Source organism: Anguilla rostrata, chromosome 2 (assembly GCF_018555375.3).
Source record: "Anguilla rostrata isolate EN2019 chromosome 2, ASM1855537v3, whole genome shotgun sequence".
Lineage (NCBI taxonomy): Eukaryota > Metazoa > Chordata > Actinopteri > Anguilliformes > Anguillidae > Anguilla > Anguilla rostrata.
This window is the reverse complement of record NC_057934.1, coordinates 56,148,416-56,164,123: the sequence shown is the minus strand read 5'-3', so window position 1 is coordinate 56,164,123 and position 15,708 is coordinate 56,148,416. Positions and strand designations below refer to the sequence as shown.

At 39.2% G+C, this 15,708-nt stretch overlaps 1 protein-coding gene across 1 annotated transcript in view; it reads right to left on the bottom strand.

The window, feature by feature from the left end:
- Positions 1-10,830: 10,830 nt before the first annotated feature.
- LOC135248513 (urotensin-2 receptor) overlaps positions 10,831-15,708 on the bottom strand; it is a 38,716-nt gene continuing 33,838 nt past the window's right edge. The window contains exon 3 of the mRNA XM_064323248.1: positions 10,831-13,971. The gene's annotated coding sequence lies outside the window, so the exon portion shown is untranslated. The remainder of the gene's footprint in view (positions 13,972-15,708) is intronic.

Below are 15,708 nucleotides of genomic sequence, written 5' to 3'. Positions count from 1 at the left end.
CCAGTGTTAGTCAGTTTCTCTAGATAGGGCAGAGTAAAACCAGTACAAGTGACTGTCTAATGACTGTGAAGTGTGGTCATTGATCGGTCTGAGAAGGGAATCTGAAGTGCAAGCTCTTGTGTGGTCACAGAATGGAGAAATGAGCGCTTGCCCAGAACAGACAGTCCTTACCCGGCTTAGAACAGATGCCAGGTCTGTGTGTCTTCCTGGGTAGGTTCATCATCACTCATCCAATCCGGTCTGTTCAAGATCTTCCTTTGCACTTGACTAATCCCTGGGTCTTTCCCAAAGTTTCTTACGTCCCTGGATTTCATCTGCACTTGACCTCGTGGGTGATTTGCGGGCGCAATTCAAGAGACTTTTATCTGGACGGTTTGATGAGCATCAGCAGAGGTGTTTGGCCCTTTTTTACTGCTGTCCTCTCTGCTGAGGGTGGAGAGAGAAGTGCTCAGAGCGGACCATCTAGGGCTCACACTGAGTTATCATACTGCGTAACTCACTCGGTACAGTTTTATGGTGAAAACATTACGCCGGAGTTTCAATTAAAGTATGCTTTGATTTCCTGTGGGGGGTAAATCAGTCACATGTGGATGGCCGAGCGTGTGGATGTTGAACAGGTGGACCAGACCTGAGCCTGTGATGTATTACCGTTCAGTTTGGCATTTTAACAGGTAAATATAAGTAATGCACCCATGGGGTTTTATTTATGGTTGAACAAAAGAGGCAGTTTTTAGAATATTTATTGCGCCCTAACTTAGGGAGTTGAAAAAGCAGAATGTTGTTTGATTGTGCATTTTTTTTGTACTGTATTTCAAGCCAGCCTCATAAATAAATCCTCTTTTGAAGTGTATAAAAGGCAAAGATGGTATGAGCTGAAATGGATGGATGCGTCCAGTTCTGTGTGTATGCTGTACGGTTAAGATAGCTACTTTAATACCATCTCAGTGGACTGGAGGGCAAGTTGCTGTGCTTATACTGTCCTGACACCTGGAAAATAGTAAATGTTTTTCTCTTGTCTCCGCAAAGTAACAATGAAAGCACAGAGCATCACTGACGGAGAGAATAAGGAGATTATCATTTACTTGGCTTATTCAGGGAGACTTACTCTATGAGGCTTATAAGACTTATATGGAATAGCAGAGGAGCAGCAAAAACAGAGGAAACAACCACTCCAACGGATAAAATATGGCTACATTTCAGTTAACTGGCATGGAATTGAAACACAACAGATAACAGACAAGTTATGCCGAAAGCTACATCTCAGAATTCATGGCTTGGGAGATACTTTATATAAAATAAGACATTTAAAAATGTCAGATGAAACTATGTGGTCAATCGGGGCATAAAACCTGCTCAATTCATTAAGTAAACTGCTGAAGGAAAATATGCATGAAAATCAGTAATAATAATCCAGGCAGGATTTATATGCTTTTTTCACACTCACCCTTTCCCCTTCTATATCGACACAACCTACACATATTTGGCCCATAAAGCTACAGTATTTCTCCCTTTTGATTGCAGTGAGTTTTCCCTTTGGATGACGGTAAGTAATGCATATTTTAACGGATTTCACCATGAGTCATCCATGATACAACTCAAGCCGTACTTCTGCTGTACTGAGTAGAGGAAAATACACTCAGGACCTGTGAAAGCATTTCAGCTCAAAGGTAATTTGTGATGCATAAATCTGCATTTAATCCCACAGGGCTCCTGTATTCACAAGAAAACAATTTGTTTCACCTTAATAAATCCATTTTGAGGTATCCACTATCTTTGTGTTATGCATATGTTAGTCAGTTTTAGAAATTCATTTATTTATAAGAACATATGAGATACTGTTTGGAAGATGTAGTTTGGTTTTCTTTTGTCATATACATCCAGGGGCGTCGTAGTGGGGGGAAAAGTGAGACTGACTAGCCAGGGCCCGAATGGGGGGAGGGCCCTCGAAAAGCCTGGAATGATGCGTGAGAGACATGGATCAAGAGAGGAAGGGGGCCCACAGAGACTGCTTATGTATAGGGCCCAGAATTTCGTGCTACACCCCTGTATACATCATTTTATATCTGTACGTGAAATAGAAACATTGTTCTCTGATTCATTTGGGGAATCGGTGGCTTTGACGTTCTGAGTGAGCTTGCTGAAGGGATGGGTAAGTGAGTTGTGACATCAGTGACACAGACACTGTAACACATTTACAATGTTTTGATTAAATGTGCTGCAGTGGGAGCTGTGTCACACGCTTTGAAGGAAAGATCAAATCAAGACCACAGCCAACCCAAACAAAGAGAGAAAACATATTTTAGATGTTGGCTTTGGTACTCATTAGCAGCCCCCTTCTGACTTTCCTAAAATTAGTCCATCAATCAAATGGAGCAGTCATCAAAATATCTGAATCATCAATTGGAGTGACAACAGCATGGTAAAGCACTAAAGATGCACACACACACACACACACACACACACAGTCATGTCATTCCTGACCTGGGTCAAATACGTAATACTATTCTACGCATTACTGAACTTGTCTGGTGTAATTGGAACCAATGAAATATGCTCAAAAAGTGCAAATCCCGCCTTCTGGTCATATTGGCAGGCTCGATTACACCAGGCAAGATCAATAGGGCACAGAAAAGTATTTGAATCCAAAACAATTATGCATTTGACCCAGGTCTGTTCCCAATCAGGGCTTGACATTAACTTTTTCATTCACTCAGCATTTTCACCATCCAAATAAACAAATAAATAAAGTTAGCATGGTGTTGCAGTGGGTAGCACTGTCACCTCACAGCAAGGAAGTCCCTAGGTATGAGTATGTGAGTGAATGGTGAGTGAATGGTGTGTACACTGAGGATAAGTGGGTATAGATAATGGATGGATGGATAAATAATATATAAATATATTGGAGAATGTAACTGCATGCACTTTTTTGGACAAATCCTTTTTTTGGACATAACATTTTATTTGATCAGATCACTGTTATCGAGTTAACAATTTTTCATGAATATTCTCTATGTGTCAGTGCGGAGAACAAAAAGTAGCTACAGGTATCCATAATTTTTAATAATGGTGATGCGATACAAATAAAAACTATTTTATTACTCAGCTATAGCCTAATTGAGGAGAACTGGCAATATCAGATGATACTGAACATTCTGTGAATATGATATGCTTATATTAATTTAATAAGTTCAATTTTGAAGCTCTTTCATTTATTTTTTACTTCAGTTTTACATTTCAATTGCAAAATACCATTGGTGGTGAGAGAATAACTGCACCTGTGTAGGCTCATGCATTGTATGCCACAGGGTTAATCCAAACACTGCAACAAGCCGACTTTCTTTTTTTTTTTTTTGAAGCACTAAATAAACTAAATCAAATCTAAATCATGGACATTTATCTGTCAATGTTTATGCTCCTTTACCAAGCTATCGTTGTTTTCTTTGTTTGGTGCGGCAATCGTTGTCAACTTTGTGTTTTCCGATCACAACCGCAGAATCTGAATCTGTGCACTCCACTAGAGTGTCACTAAATGAAAAGTTTAAAGCCACAATGAGAATGCACAATTTGCGGCAACATGTTTGACAGTGGTTTTCCTCCTTATCGCTTATATTCCCAGCTTGACTACGGCGGCAAGACACGAGAGAGCAAACTGAATGGGCCAATGGGATGAGAACACAGTGTGCACCCAGTGCTCATGGGAGTTGTAGTATCATGTAGTATCAACTCAAATGGACTTAATTCAGATGCCTTTTGTAAACTAAATGATGTCAACCGGCTGTTAAGAGTGACGGAGTTTCATGCCACTGCCAAATTCTACCTGCATTTGGCGGGGGGCGGGTGTCAATGTCAAGCCCTGTTCCCAATGTTTTGAGGCCAATGTATTTTGTTTTTAGCAAACATCCCCTGTAGTGTAGGTTTCAGCATAGTGAGAAATATGGCTCTTGACATGTCCCCTGCAGGGGGCAAAAATGAATTGTCGGGTCTCAGGAGGTTAGACACAAGCTTTCTGTTTCCTGAGTTTTGCCTGCCATACCTGTAAAATTTCAGGAATGCAGTATTATGTATATATATATATATATATATATATATATATATATAATTTTTTTATTTTTTAAAATAAAAAATGTTACCTGTTCTGCAGCAAATCACATGGAATATAAAGATCACTCACCTTGAAAATGATTCATTTATTCAGTTTTGCCTAGTACAATAGTACAATTCTACTTTTTTCTACTCTGCAGGCTGTGCTGACAGGTTTGTAGCTCACAAAGGGAATTTGTTTTCACTCTGATTTGCAGTAGCAAATGTAAGAGAAAAACCCAGCATTATTTTAAAAGAAAACTCCACACAGGTTAGGAAGGCTGGCAAAGCAAACACACACATTCTTATTCTCTCAGCCTGGAATGAGCAGGACACAGGTGTCATTGGCACAGAACCATAGAACACCTTACAGTGTCAGTAGCAGCCATGTCATGTGTGCGTGAAGAAAAGAATGAAATGTTTTATTTAATGCTGAATCCTCACAAAAGCCAGTAATCTTAATTTAATTGTGCTTATAGTTGCTGACAAGTGGGTGACTGTGAAATGATGCTAATTCAATTTGTACTCCAGAGCTGCATCAGCAATGACATGGAAACTTTATGCGTCCAATGAAGAGAAAGCTAAATATGACTGCCGTAGGAATTTTCAGCAGTAGACACAGAGACATCTTTTTAGTTGACAGGAAAAGAAGAAACCCCCCAAAACCATTAATACTGGCATATACATGTTCTATGTTTTATATCTCATTGAGACATTACCGGGATTTCACTCGTGTCAATAAAACATGACAGAGAGTTTTTCCTGTTTTTCAATGCTTATGCTTATGTTGCCATGGAAACTCTGAACAAAGTCCATCGTGTACCCTCTGGAATGAGAATCAGAGGTTTCATTCAAACTTCAGAAATCCAGAGTGTGTAAATGTACCCTTCTTCTGCCAGAGAAACTTCAGACATTATATATTAATATACAAAGCCAAACCATATCTTAGTTCAAACAATTTGTCTGATTAAACAGCGTTGTGTCCTTCCCCCCTGGTTAAATCATCTCTCCCTTGGTGCAGATGATGAGTGGTGAGTTCAGTGCTCTGCTTCTCTCCAGCTGTGCTCCACCATGTCTAATGAGAACAATATGGCATCCAAACATGAAATTATGACAGTGAACTTGACAGTGAGCTTATTAGCTCCATTGATATAGATGTGCAAAAAAGGAGCAACACAGGCAATTAACTACACTGTGTTCTCAAAAAAGGAACATTGTTTTATATGTTATCTGGTAAGTGTTGCGGTTTCAATTTATGAGAAGAGGTGGCTGAATATGGAGCTTTAATGACTGTGGAATAGTTCCTAGAGCTGGTCAGTGTCTGTAATAATAATACCATGATACTATCACATGAAAACTCATGCTATACATTGCTATTGCCCCCACCCCTACCAAACACTCCCGCCTCCCCCCCAGTGGTGCCAGAAAGTAGAAAATTCTGGATAGTAGAACGCACCCCAAACATAACATAACAGTATTTTTGTTGTTTAAAGCCAATTTATTATAAAGATGTTATTTTATTATTATATTTCTCTAGGGCCCTACCTGCTGGCCAAATAACAGCACCTACTAATTTCAAAGAAATTTAGAAAAAGACATTTTTTAATTGTCAATTGTCTACAACAAAATATTACAACATACATTTGGCCATTATTTTTTCCTGTTGGGATGAAGCATTGAGTTTTGATAAGCCAACAATGTTCTAAATAAAAAAGCACGTCTGAACACTGCAACACTGTCTGCTTCATTCATTCATTTTGATGTATAGCCTGTTCACTAAATTTCCTTTGTATTATTTTTTTGGTGAACCTGGTTTATGATGTACTATTTTAGCTATTTATAGTTTATTACTCCTCAGCCTCCTAATATTCTTCTCTCTCTGGATCTCTACCATAGTGTAGTCATGCAACGATGCCTATGATGTATGCTTATTATCAGCAGGCTATAAATGGTCTATTATACTTACATTATGTCTGAAACCTTTGGGGCCTGTTGTACATTGTCTCACCTACTGTGAGAGGCTTTTTTGGCAGTGGTCATTAACCTAATTAGTCAATGGTCATTAACCTAATTAGTCACATTCTTGAAGAGGTTCAACAAGAATAAAAGATCTTTTACATTATTTATGTCATAGGCCATGTTGCAATGGTCCCAAAACACATATATAATGAGGGATAAATGAGCAAGAAAGACAAATGAAGGCCATCTTGTCTCTTTTTACAGTAGGCTTTGATGTCCCTGTTGCAGTTTTGCCATTCCCAACTAGCCTGCTTAAGGCTACGTTTGTTTAATTAATTTACAGTGTGTTTAATTGTTTCAGTTATTGCAAAGGAATGCATTTTGGGCTCTTCATTGTACATTCCCCTATGTGAGACTATGCTGTTTTAAGGCGTAGCACCAGGGCCGGCTTTAGGCATGGGCGACATGGGCTTTGGTAGGGCGCAAACCGGGAGGGAGAACATTTTTTTTCTTCCTATTCAATCATTGCACCCCGCAGCCCGGGTCGCCCCCTCCTCTCTCCTAATCACACACAACGATACACACAGCGCACACAGTCACCGTCAATCATCCCCATTTCAGAGGGAGTGCCAAGTGCGCATGATCGCATCGTTGACGTCACGTCATCCCCGTCCTCTTCAGATTAGATGAGATAGCTAGCTAAGCCCACGTGTTAAGTGACTGAATTTTAACGTTATATCATAAAAAACAACAATGAAAAGAACAAAGTTGTCAGGGGCAGAGGGAAGAAAACGGAGAAAGGAAGAGGAGGAGAAAAAAGCCAAATATAAAGTTGAGTTTGAACAGCTGCTAAGTTTTGATGGATACAGACTTTTTGTTTGTCATCAAAAGGAAGCTAACATTATATCAGCTATCAAGCTAGTGATTTTTATGCTAAATTGTCCTTGGCATTTTCTGTACACTATGTATAGGCTAAGGAATAAATCACCACAGGCTGTCGGCTTTGCCTCGACTGCATAACCACCCCCAGTACATTATTTTCCAATAAATGGACAGCCCAGAGGGGTTTATTCCACTTATACAACCCACTTATACAACGGGTTACCAACAATGATTATATGGTTACTTTTATATTTATTGATTTTTATCGATTTAAGAAGCTGAAAGTGAAATATTCTTCTGCGGGCATTTGGGCATATTAATTTACCGTTGTCAAGCAAAACTCTGGTTGGTAGTTCTATTTGGACCGTTGTTATGCAAAAACTCTGGTTGGTAGTTCTATTTGCACCGTTAAGAAAAAACCTCTGGTCGTTAATTCCATGAAAACAATGATTCTATCAAGAAAAAATAGTTCCTCTCGTTTTATACCATAGGCTACAATTAGTACCAATTTTGGTCATTTTTGTCATTTTAGCCTACATTATTTAATAAAACTGCATGAAACCATAAGTCAATCAAATTAATCTCCCTAGCACTGTCTTGCTTTTTAAATGGTGTGGTTGCGCAGTGTAGACATAACGTCTTTCTAAGACCCTCTGAAACGGGTTTTGAATGCCAGGTAGCTTTATGATAGGTTCGCCATCACTTGTAACCTAGCCAATATTAAAATTCTTGGTTTTAGGTGAGAATGGTCTCACGGCATGCTTGTTATCCCGGCTAGCTAGCTAGCTATTGATTTGTATTCAAAACAGCGGTTAACATAAACGCAATCGTTCACAAACATAAGGATGAAAATGCGCCCCTTAGCCATGAGTTAAATGCGAAACGCCTATTCTACTGTCCAAATAAGGGATGATTCCGTATTTTGGGGGATGGTTGGCAACCGTAAATAAAGCTAGCAACAGTAACTAGAAATGTGATTCAACGTTGCGATCAATTGTGAAATTGTATATTGAAAAGGGGAGGGGATGTAACAACACTTCAAAAGCAAAAGACTAAACTGCTTTAGAATGCTGGATTTTGTAGCGCATTGATTTTACAACCTGTATGATTTCTCTTGTAATTTGTGTTTTGGCTGGATTTAAGGGGGGGGGGGGGGGCGAGAGGGCGCCTCACACAACTTCGCCCAGGGCAGCAAATAGGCCAGAGCCGGCCCTGTGTAGCACTCACAGGTGGAAGCAAACTTAACTTACGTAGATATCATCTGTATATTATTTACAGTGTCATTTGTACTACCAGGTAAATCTATCTACCACCCCCTCCCAGTCTCAAAAAGTGGCCCCTGGGCTGAGCTGTTTGCGTATCCCTGCTCTACAGGTTTCTCTCCCTTTGCAACTGTGTTTGGGAGGCAACCCTGCGGACTGCTGGCTAAGGAGGACTGGGAAAAGCAGCCTCAGAATCCTCACTGTAGCCTGGTGGAACATGTGGAAGACATGAGGGAGAAAATTAATGCCATCTGAAATTTGGTAATGGAGCATATAACCACCCAGGAGCCTCAATGCACAGTGTACACCCAGTCTGCCCCACCCTGTGAGTTCAAGCCCGGAGATATAGTCCCTGCGTTGATGCCCACAACTGGCTACAGATTTGCACGGAAAGGACGTTATGAGGTACTTGAGACTTGAGACACAGTGATATCACCTATCCAATGAGACAACCAGGGAGAAGTAAATGCATCCAGATGTACCGTTGAACCTCTTATAGAAATAGTATGCCAGAAAAGTGATGTGTTGTGTCTCCTTGGGTATTGGGACTGGACCTCCATGAGCTGGTTGACAAAAAAGTCTTCTTGGAATATCCAGGCTATACCCATGTTATGGACCATCACATTGACACAGAACCTAGGAAGAGTGTGCAGCTCCGGCTATATTGAGTACCTGAGTCAAGACGGGTTGCCATAAAAATAAAGATGTTCAAGATGGGAAGTCATACAGTGGTTAAGTCCCATTGTATTAGTCCCAAAGCCTGATGGGAGTATCTGCATTTAAACTAACTTTCAAAAACTTCATTAAATTTAATTTTTTTTTAAGCCAATGCTATAGTTAGGGCCAATGAACTAATACTTGGTGAAAACTTGGAGAAACTTAGTGATGCCTGGTTTATCAGGACTCCACACCTGACAAAGGGTTACTGAAAAAGTAGTAGTATAGACTAGCTACCATGCTGCCGAAAAAAGGCCGCTGCTGCTGACGGGGACCACAAGCCTGGCTAGTTTCGGTTTTTTCAGAAAGAAACAAAAAACAGCTTTAGACAACTGGGATTCACCTGCTAGCATGACAGCTAGCACTAGCTTTGCTGCTACTGACTCCGCTGGGCTATTATTTATTTATTTATCTCCACCCCTAACGTTAGTTAGTTTAGAGACCCCCACAAAGCTCAGATAATAAGTCAAACCCTGATCTCTACTATTGCTTGCAGGCAGCTGTGCAGCTGGTAATGTATGGTAGAGCTACGGTTTACTCTCGGAGTAATTACTGTGCAAATTGCTTTCCAGGATTAAATGTTTATTTTTGATACTGGGATGTGCACTTAATGGTTTAAGTTAAGCCAAATAATGTATTTATTGTAAATGAATGCACTGCATAGAAAACTTTGGATGTAAATGAAAACTTACTGAATCATTTTTTAAAATTATTTTTTAATGAAGTGCTGTTTGAAAATTATTTTAATTGTGAAAATGTAAAGTTGAAAAAATGAGAATAGAATATTGATTTTTCTGATTGGATATATTCATTTTAAAACTGACCCTCCAAAAACACAACTGAGAGGCAGTGATGTATGCATATATTATACATTCCTTGTTACTATAGATAATAACAATACAAGCACTATCTCATATATCCAGTTGTATATTACCAGCTATTTAATATGTCCACTTTGAGCATAGCAATCATCTGACCATGATGTCTTCTGACCACTATGACAATATACAATCCGAAGGAACTGCATTGCGGAAAATACAGAACTACAGCAGGAGTCTCCAATTTAAATAATGAGAGCTGCTGACTGACTAGGTCATTATTTTTTATTTTTAGGCACGATATTTTGAAAATGATTTTTACTCTAATTTAAGGTAATCTGAAGAAGGAAATGGCACTGCTGGAGATGATTAAAATCTGTTCATTTGGCAGAACACTTCATGTATGCAGTTATTCACATATTCACTGGAACTTCCCTCTCGACAGTGGAATTGTACTGTTTTTATTGTTCAGTTTCACTGAATTGTCTTTATGTGGTAGGAAAGAACATTTTTGTTGAGTGTTGGTTTTGGTAATGGTAATTAATTAAATGCTACATTTTGCTTGTCTAATAATTATTGTTTGCTGGTACTTGTATTGTTACCACACCATAAAATGTCCAGTGTTAATTCAACCCTAACAGGGTACATATGAGTCCAATGGGGACCATATGTACTTTGTAAATTTGAAATATCATTTATGTTCAGTTTTAAAGATGACAGATTTTATTTCCATAATATTAATATTTTATCACCTGTATTCTTGTGGTCACTGACATTATATATTAACAACTATAAAGCTGGTATCAGAGCTGATTTTTCTGAAAAGCTATTCAGTACTGTATAGTTTAAAGTCAAAAAGTCTTTTATTTTTAAAAGGATCGCTAATGAATTAATACTTAAATTTTTCCCAGACATTTTAAATACCCATAAGTAAAGGTCTAGTGTAATTGAATTACTTTTAATATTGCATAAATCATAACTCTTTTCTAGCTTTATTGCTCTATACTCATCCATCTTGATAACAAAGTTTGGTTGAACATATGGTTTCAGGGTCTGATTCTCTACAAGTGTAATGATGTCTGAGGAGAAAAACTATTCATGATTAATATCTTATGTCATGCCATTTCCATTTTTATTTCAGCTTTTGAAGAGATTTACATTTACTGGAAAAGACAAACATTTGATGTTTTGTTTGATACATGAATACTTTCTTCGAGAAATATTTTACATCAAAACTGTGATCAATTAGATTTGGTTAGACAGGTCTTTTCTTTCTACAAGGTGCATGTACACTCATGTCAGATAAAATGTACCGACAGCATGTACCCAGTACATGATTCATTTTAGAGCCCATGGCAGAAAATATCTGGATCACAAGCATTGAGGATAATTTCTATACCAATAGCAGTCGCTTTTTGAACTATTGGTGGGTCTGTGCTCACAAGAGGATGCTTAAAGAAGGGTATAGAGTACTACAGTTGTTTAGTTGACTTGGGCACATTTCCAAAATGCTTTATAACTCCATTGTGACATCCTCTTTAAAAACTGCTCACATTTCCCAAGATGGCTACGTGGCTTGTTACTCCAGATTATAACTCTTCGAGTGATCTGGAGTAGTCATTAGTTTATGAAGGACTGTCAAATTCAACATTAACCTGGGAACGCATACATACAGAATCACTCACACAGAAACACACATGGACATTCACATGCCATCTGTATGAGAGAAAAATCAGAATTGTGTTAATACTGTATGAGGTTAGATGGTACAGACGTTAAGGTTTGTAAGGAGTTCAGTCTGTGGTCACTGTAGTTATTTCCATCAGAAACCTTGAAAAGTGCCTAATTCTCTGTGTTGTATAGGTATGGGTTGTTCCCTACTTAAGCTTAATTTTGTGGATACCTGCCATCCAAGTCAGGTATTATCCATCTACACAGATCTGTTTTTGACTCTTTCCCTTATGAAAATGGAGACAGTGTGATAACACCCAATATGTTATATCTATAAATTAAAATGGCTTCAGTTTTTACCTGTATGAAGTTAAGATTACAGGGTAAGAGGTTTTGCTGTAGCAGTTTCCATTACCTGGCACACAAGGAAATCCTCTCAGTTTTGCCAATCAGAATATTTAATGCAAGTGTAAGAACAGTTTGGCTTCAAGATGTCCTTAAATAATATAATGGAAACTGAGTATTTACACCAATAGTTTGCAAAATGAAATAAACATCACAACACCTTTGGGATTTACAGCAAGGCATAGATACAACCGACAGCATTGACAGAACGTATATGAATTAGTTGTGGGCACAGCACAAAGAAAGCAGTGAAAAAGCATTTCCCAAGAGAGTTTGCTGATTCACATCTCTTCCCAGTTCTTATACTAACTGAAGGGATTATTCCTCTGAAAAAGATGCATGTGTTCTCATAAGAAATAAATTAATGTCATACTACAGAGAAGAAAGGCTGTTTTATTCATCCAGGACTGTAAAACCAGACTGCAGTGCAGACGCCAGCCCTGCTTGTGTCCAAGTACACAGCTCCCTGTGGAAAATAAATTTGGAGTCTGAATGTGAGGAATCTGTGGTTTTGAAGTGCGCCCTTCAGGATGATTTACAGGCAACATCCATCCACTGTGGCTCCCGGGTCAGCATGAAAAGCCCTGCGAGGAGCAGTCTGTACCAAGCGTAAAAGTGGCCCCATTACTCCACTATGGAATGATCCTGTGTTCCGCCACCATTGTCTTTTTCTGCTTTCATAGGCTGAAACTACTTGTGTTCAGAAGAGATGTGATAAATCAAGCCAGACATGCTAATTGACAGGACATTTGTGTAGAGCAATAGCAGTAACAGTAGCAGCAACAATAACAGCAACACCAATGACAATATTTTTTTTTTTTTAAACTGTCTTTGGCAGGTTCCCTTACCTGAATTGCCACTCAACCTGCTGGCTATACAAATCTGCGGTTTTATTTACATGTTAAATGCAAAGTATGTTAAAGGGAAGCTGAGAAATGTAATGTTATGAAGCACCACCAGAACAGTATTTAATTCATTGTGATCATAAGGAGTTCAAAGGACAAGTCACATTTTGCGCCAGTTTCCATGGATATTTTAGGTATGGAATTGCGACAGGGAATTCCTCTGTGGATTTCTTATGTAAAACAACATTACTGAAAGCCCAAGTGGATCCCTTTCCATTGCGTTATATGAAAATACTCCTTCCTCTGAAGAAAACAGTCACTTTATTTATCACAGGCAGGAAAATTGGCGAGTTAATGGTAGTGCAGAAATATTAAATGGTGACATGGGCTGTTTTAGTGATTATTATTAGTTAACACCCTGCTTGCCTACTCATTTGAAGCGGTTTCGTGAATAACAACAAATCTTATTCAGCTTTGAAGTTTGTTTCTTGCCTGAGTAAAATGGTGACATATTAGTAGTAGTAGTTCTAGTAAGGGATTGTATTGTGCTGTGATAGTTAACATATCCTTTTCCTATGATTGTCCAGAGCTTACACTACATTTCCTTGATTGATGACTTATGAACTACAAATATTAATTACATTTTCATTTAGCATAATGCCCTACAATAAATTACACGTAACCAAATTTTCATGTACAAATTAAACCTAGTCTGAACTTCTCTAATTAAAATGTATTTAAATGTACAATTTTAATTGATCATATGGCTATTCAACCATTGCGTTCCATTTATATTCCAGTGTGACTAAAAACTTTTTTAAAACCTCAAGGAGCTGAAAAGGGAAATAAATATCTGTGCTACCATAGAAACCGCTGAAGAGCTATTGTTAAAGTGAAAGGCATGCCATCTAGAAATGAGAAGGAATGTTACCTAAAGAGGTAGGGGATGGATTAAGGCTGACATTTCCATGACCATTCTTTACTGATTGCCAGAAGAAGCCAGGGAGAAATGAATGTGGCCAGACAGGAAAACAGGGCCATGAGGCCTACAGAACCCCTGGAAAACAGAACAGTGCAGCCTTTCACTCTTTGGCTGATTTTTTGGTGGATGCCAGGATTTGATCCATGTCCGACCGCCTAGATGGAGTCCTTGAGGTCCAATGATGCCTGTTTTGGTCATAGATACAAATCTTATCGGATGGCTGAGTGAGCATTTGGCGATGTAGAAATCCCCCCTCTCACTGCCCGTGCTGCCTCTTCCTCTCCTCGCTGTCAGACGTGTCTTGTTGTTCCGCCCTCCCCACAGTCATCCTACCCTGCACTCGTCCAGGCCTGTCAACACAATAAAAAAAGCTGCTATTAATACTCTATGGGCACTGTGCGGGACGGTTGCACAAGCTGCACAGAGTTGAAGTGGTGAGTTCATGCCACGCCACACCTCTGCGCGTTCGTCTGCACTCGCTGACACAGTCTGGTCTCAGAAAATACATAGAGGCAGGAGAATACCATCAAAGTATTGCCACCATCCTCTTACAAACTGATTAATTCAAGCACAGGAAATGCATGGAGGGGTATAAATGATACCAGCTTTACACAAAACATGCAGCACCGGTGATTACCGTATTTAAATAGGTGCAGCAGTGGGCTTTAAAGGCCCTAAGTCATGTCTCTGTTGTCCTTAAACTGTATGCAATTATGCCCCGCCTTTTCCTCTATGGACAATAAGACAGGTCTGTTGCATTACTGTGGCTAACTGGCTGCTTTTCATATCACTACTTACCTGTATTTCACTCAGACAAGTGGAGGCCAGTCTGGCATTGCATTTAAACCAGGGGTTCAAACAGTATCTGTGTTGTTCATCAAACAAACTTGTATCACTGCCCAGGGAAGGTGATGGTACATTGTGTCCAGTTGGAGTAATCTCTCAGAACATCTCTCAAGACATGACAAACAGCTGTCCCTATCTGGAGATTGCCTGAAGAAAAATAACTTAGACTTGTGCCCAATGTATTAAAATACTTCCAGTCACATTTAGAGATGTTTGAATATTTAATTATGCATGAATAAGTAGCCTTATATCAAGCAGGCATTTTATTGTATGACCTACGGGAAAATGATCTTTTGATAACTGATGTTATATAAGGTGTTATATAAGGTGTCACAATAGAACCATTCATGCCATCAAATAACATTTCCTCAACAATTCTGAGAAGGGCTATTCAAACTAATGCTTTGTAAGACTGAAGAAATGATGTTGTAGTTTCTATGGATGATGGTGGTGCTTCTTTTTTTCTGTACTATCTATTATGGATTGAAAATTTTCATGACCAGTCTCCGATTATGATTACATTGTTTTGACTTAGAACTCCCAGGAAAGTGTAATTTCCTTAAATAAGAAAACGCATTGCAGCTTTATATAATAGCAGAGTGGCGTAGGTTTCTTTTGAATATTGGGGGGGGACACATTAAGCAGGGGGTCAGGAAATTTTGAGTGTTAAACACTTCATTTCCTGCATTCTGGTGAATTTTTATGCACCAATTTGTGCCTTTTCTGCATCAATTCATGGTGGAAATGTCTTTATTTATGTAATGGAAAACACAAAATTCAGGGGGACAAATGCATGTGTTCTAAATGTTGAGGGGGACGTATCCCCTGCATCCCCCCGAAATTTACGCCTACGTAATAGCACCATTGCTCATTGTAGCATAACATACTGCCCATCTACTACGGACAGGGAAAATAAAATACCAGGCTCACAGGTATGCTCACTATTTTAATTTGTTGTGCACCCAGGGAGTTCACTTGTATGGGTGGTCCCTATAGGGATTGGCCTGCCCACTCAGAGTATTGTCTCCCCCTCCTCCACCCAGACCACCCCCCAAAAAAAAGAATATATCTGATAATTTTCATATAACACTTAATTATTGTATTGTATGTACCGTGGAGCTGAGCTGGAATATAATGAAAATCACAAGCCGCCCCCCCCCCCCCCGGTCCACAAACCCCATTGCACCCCCACCATCCTGCTCCCCCTGGTGCACGGTAAGTGTTCACCGCTGCGGGATACT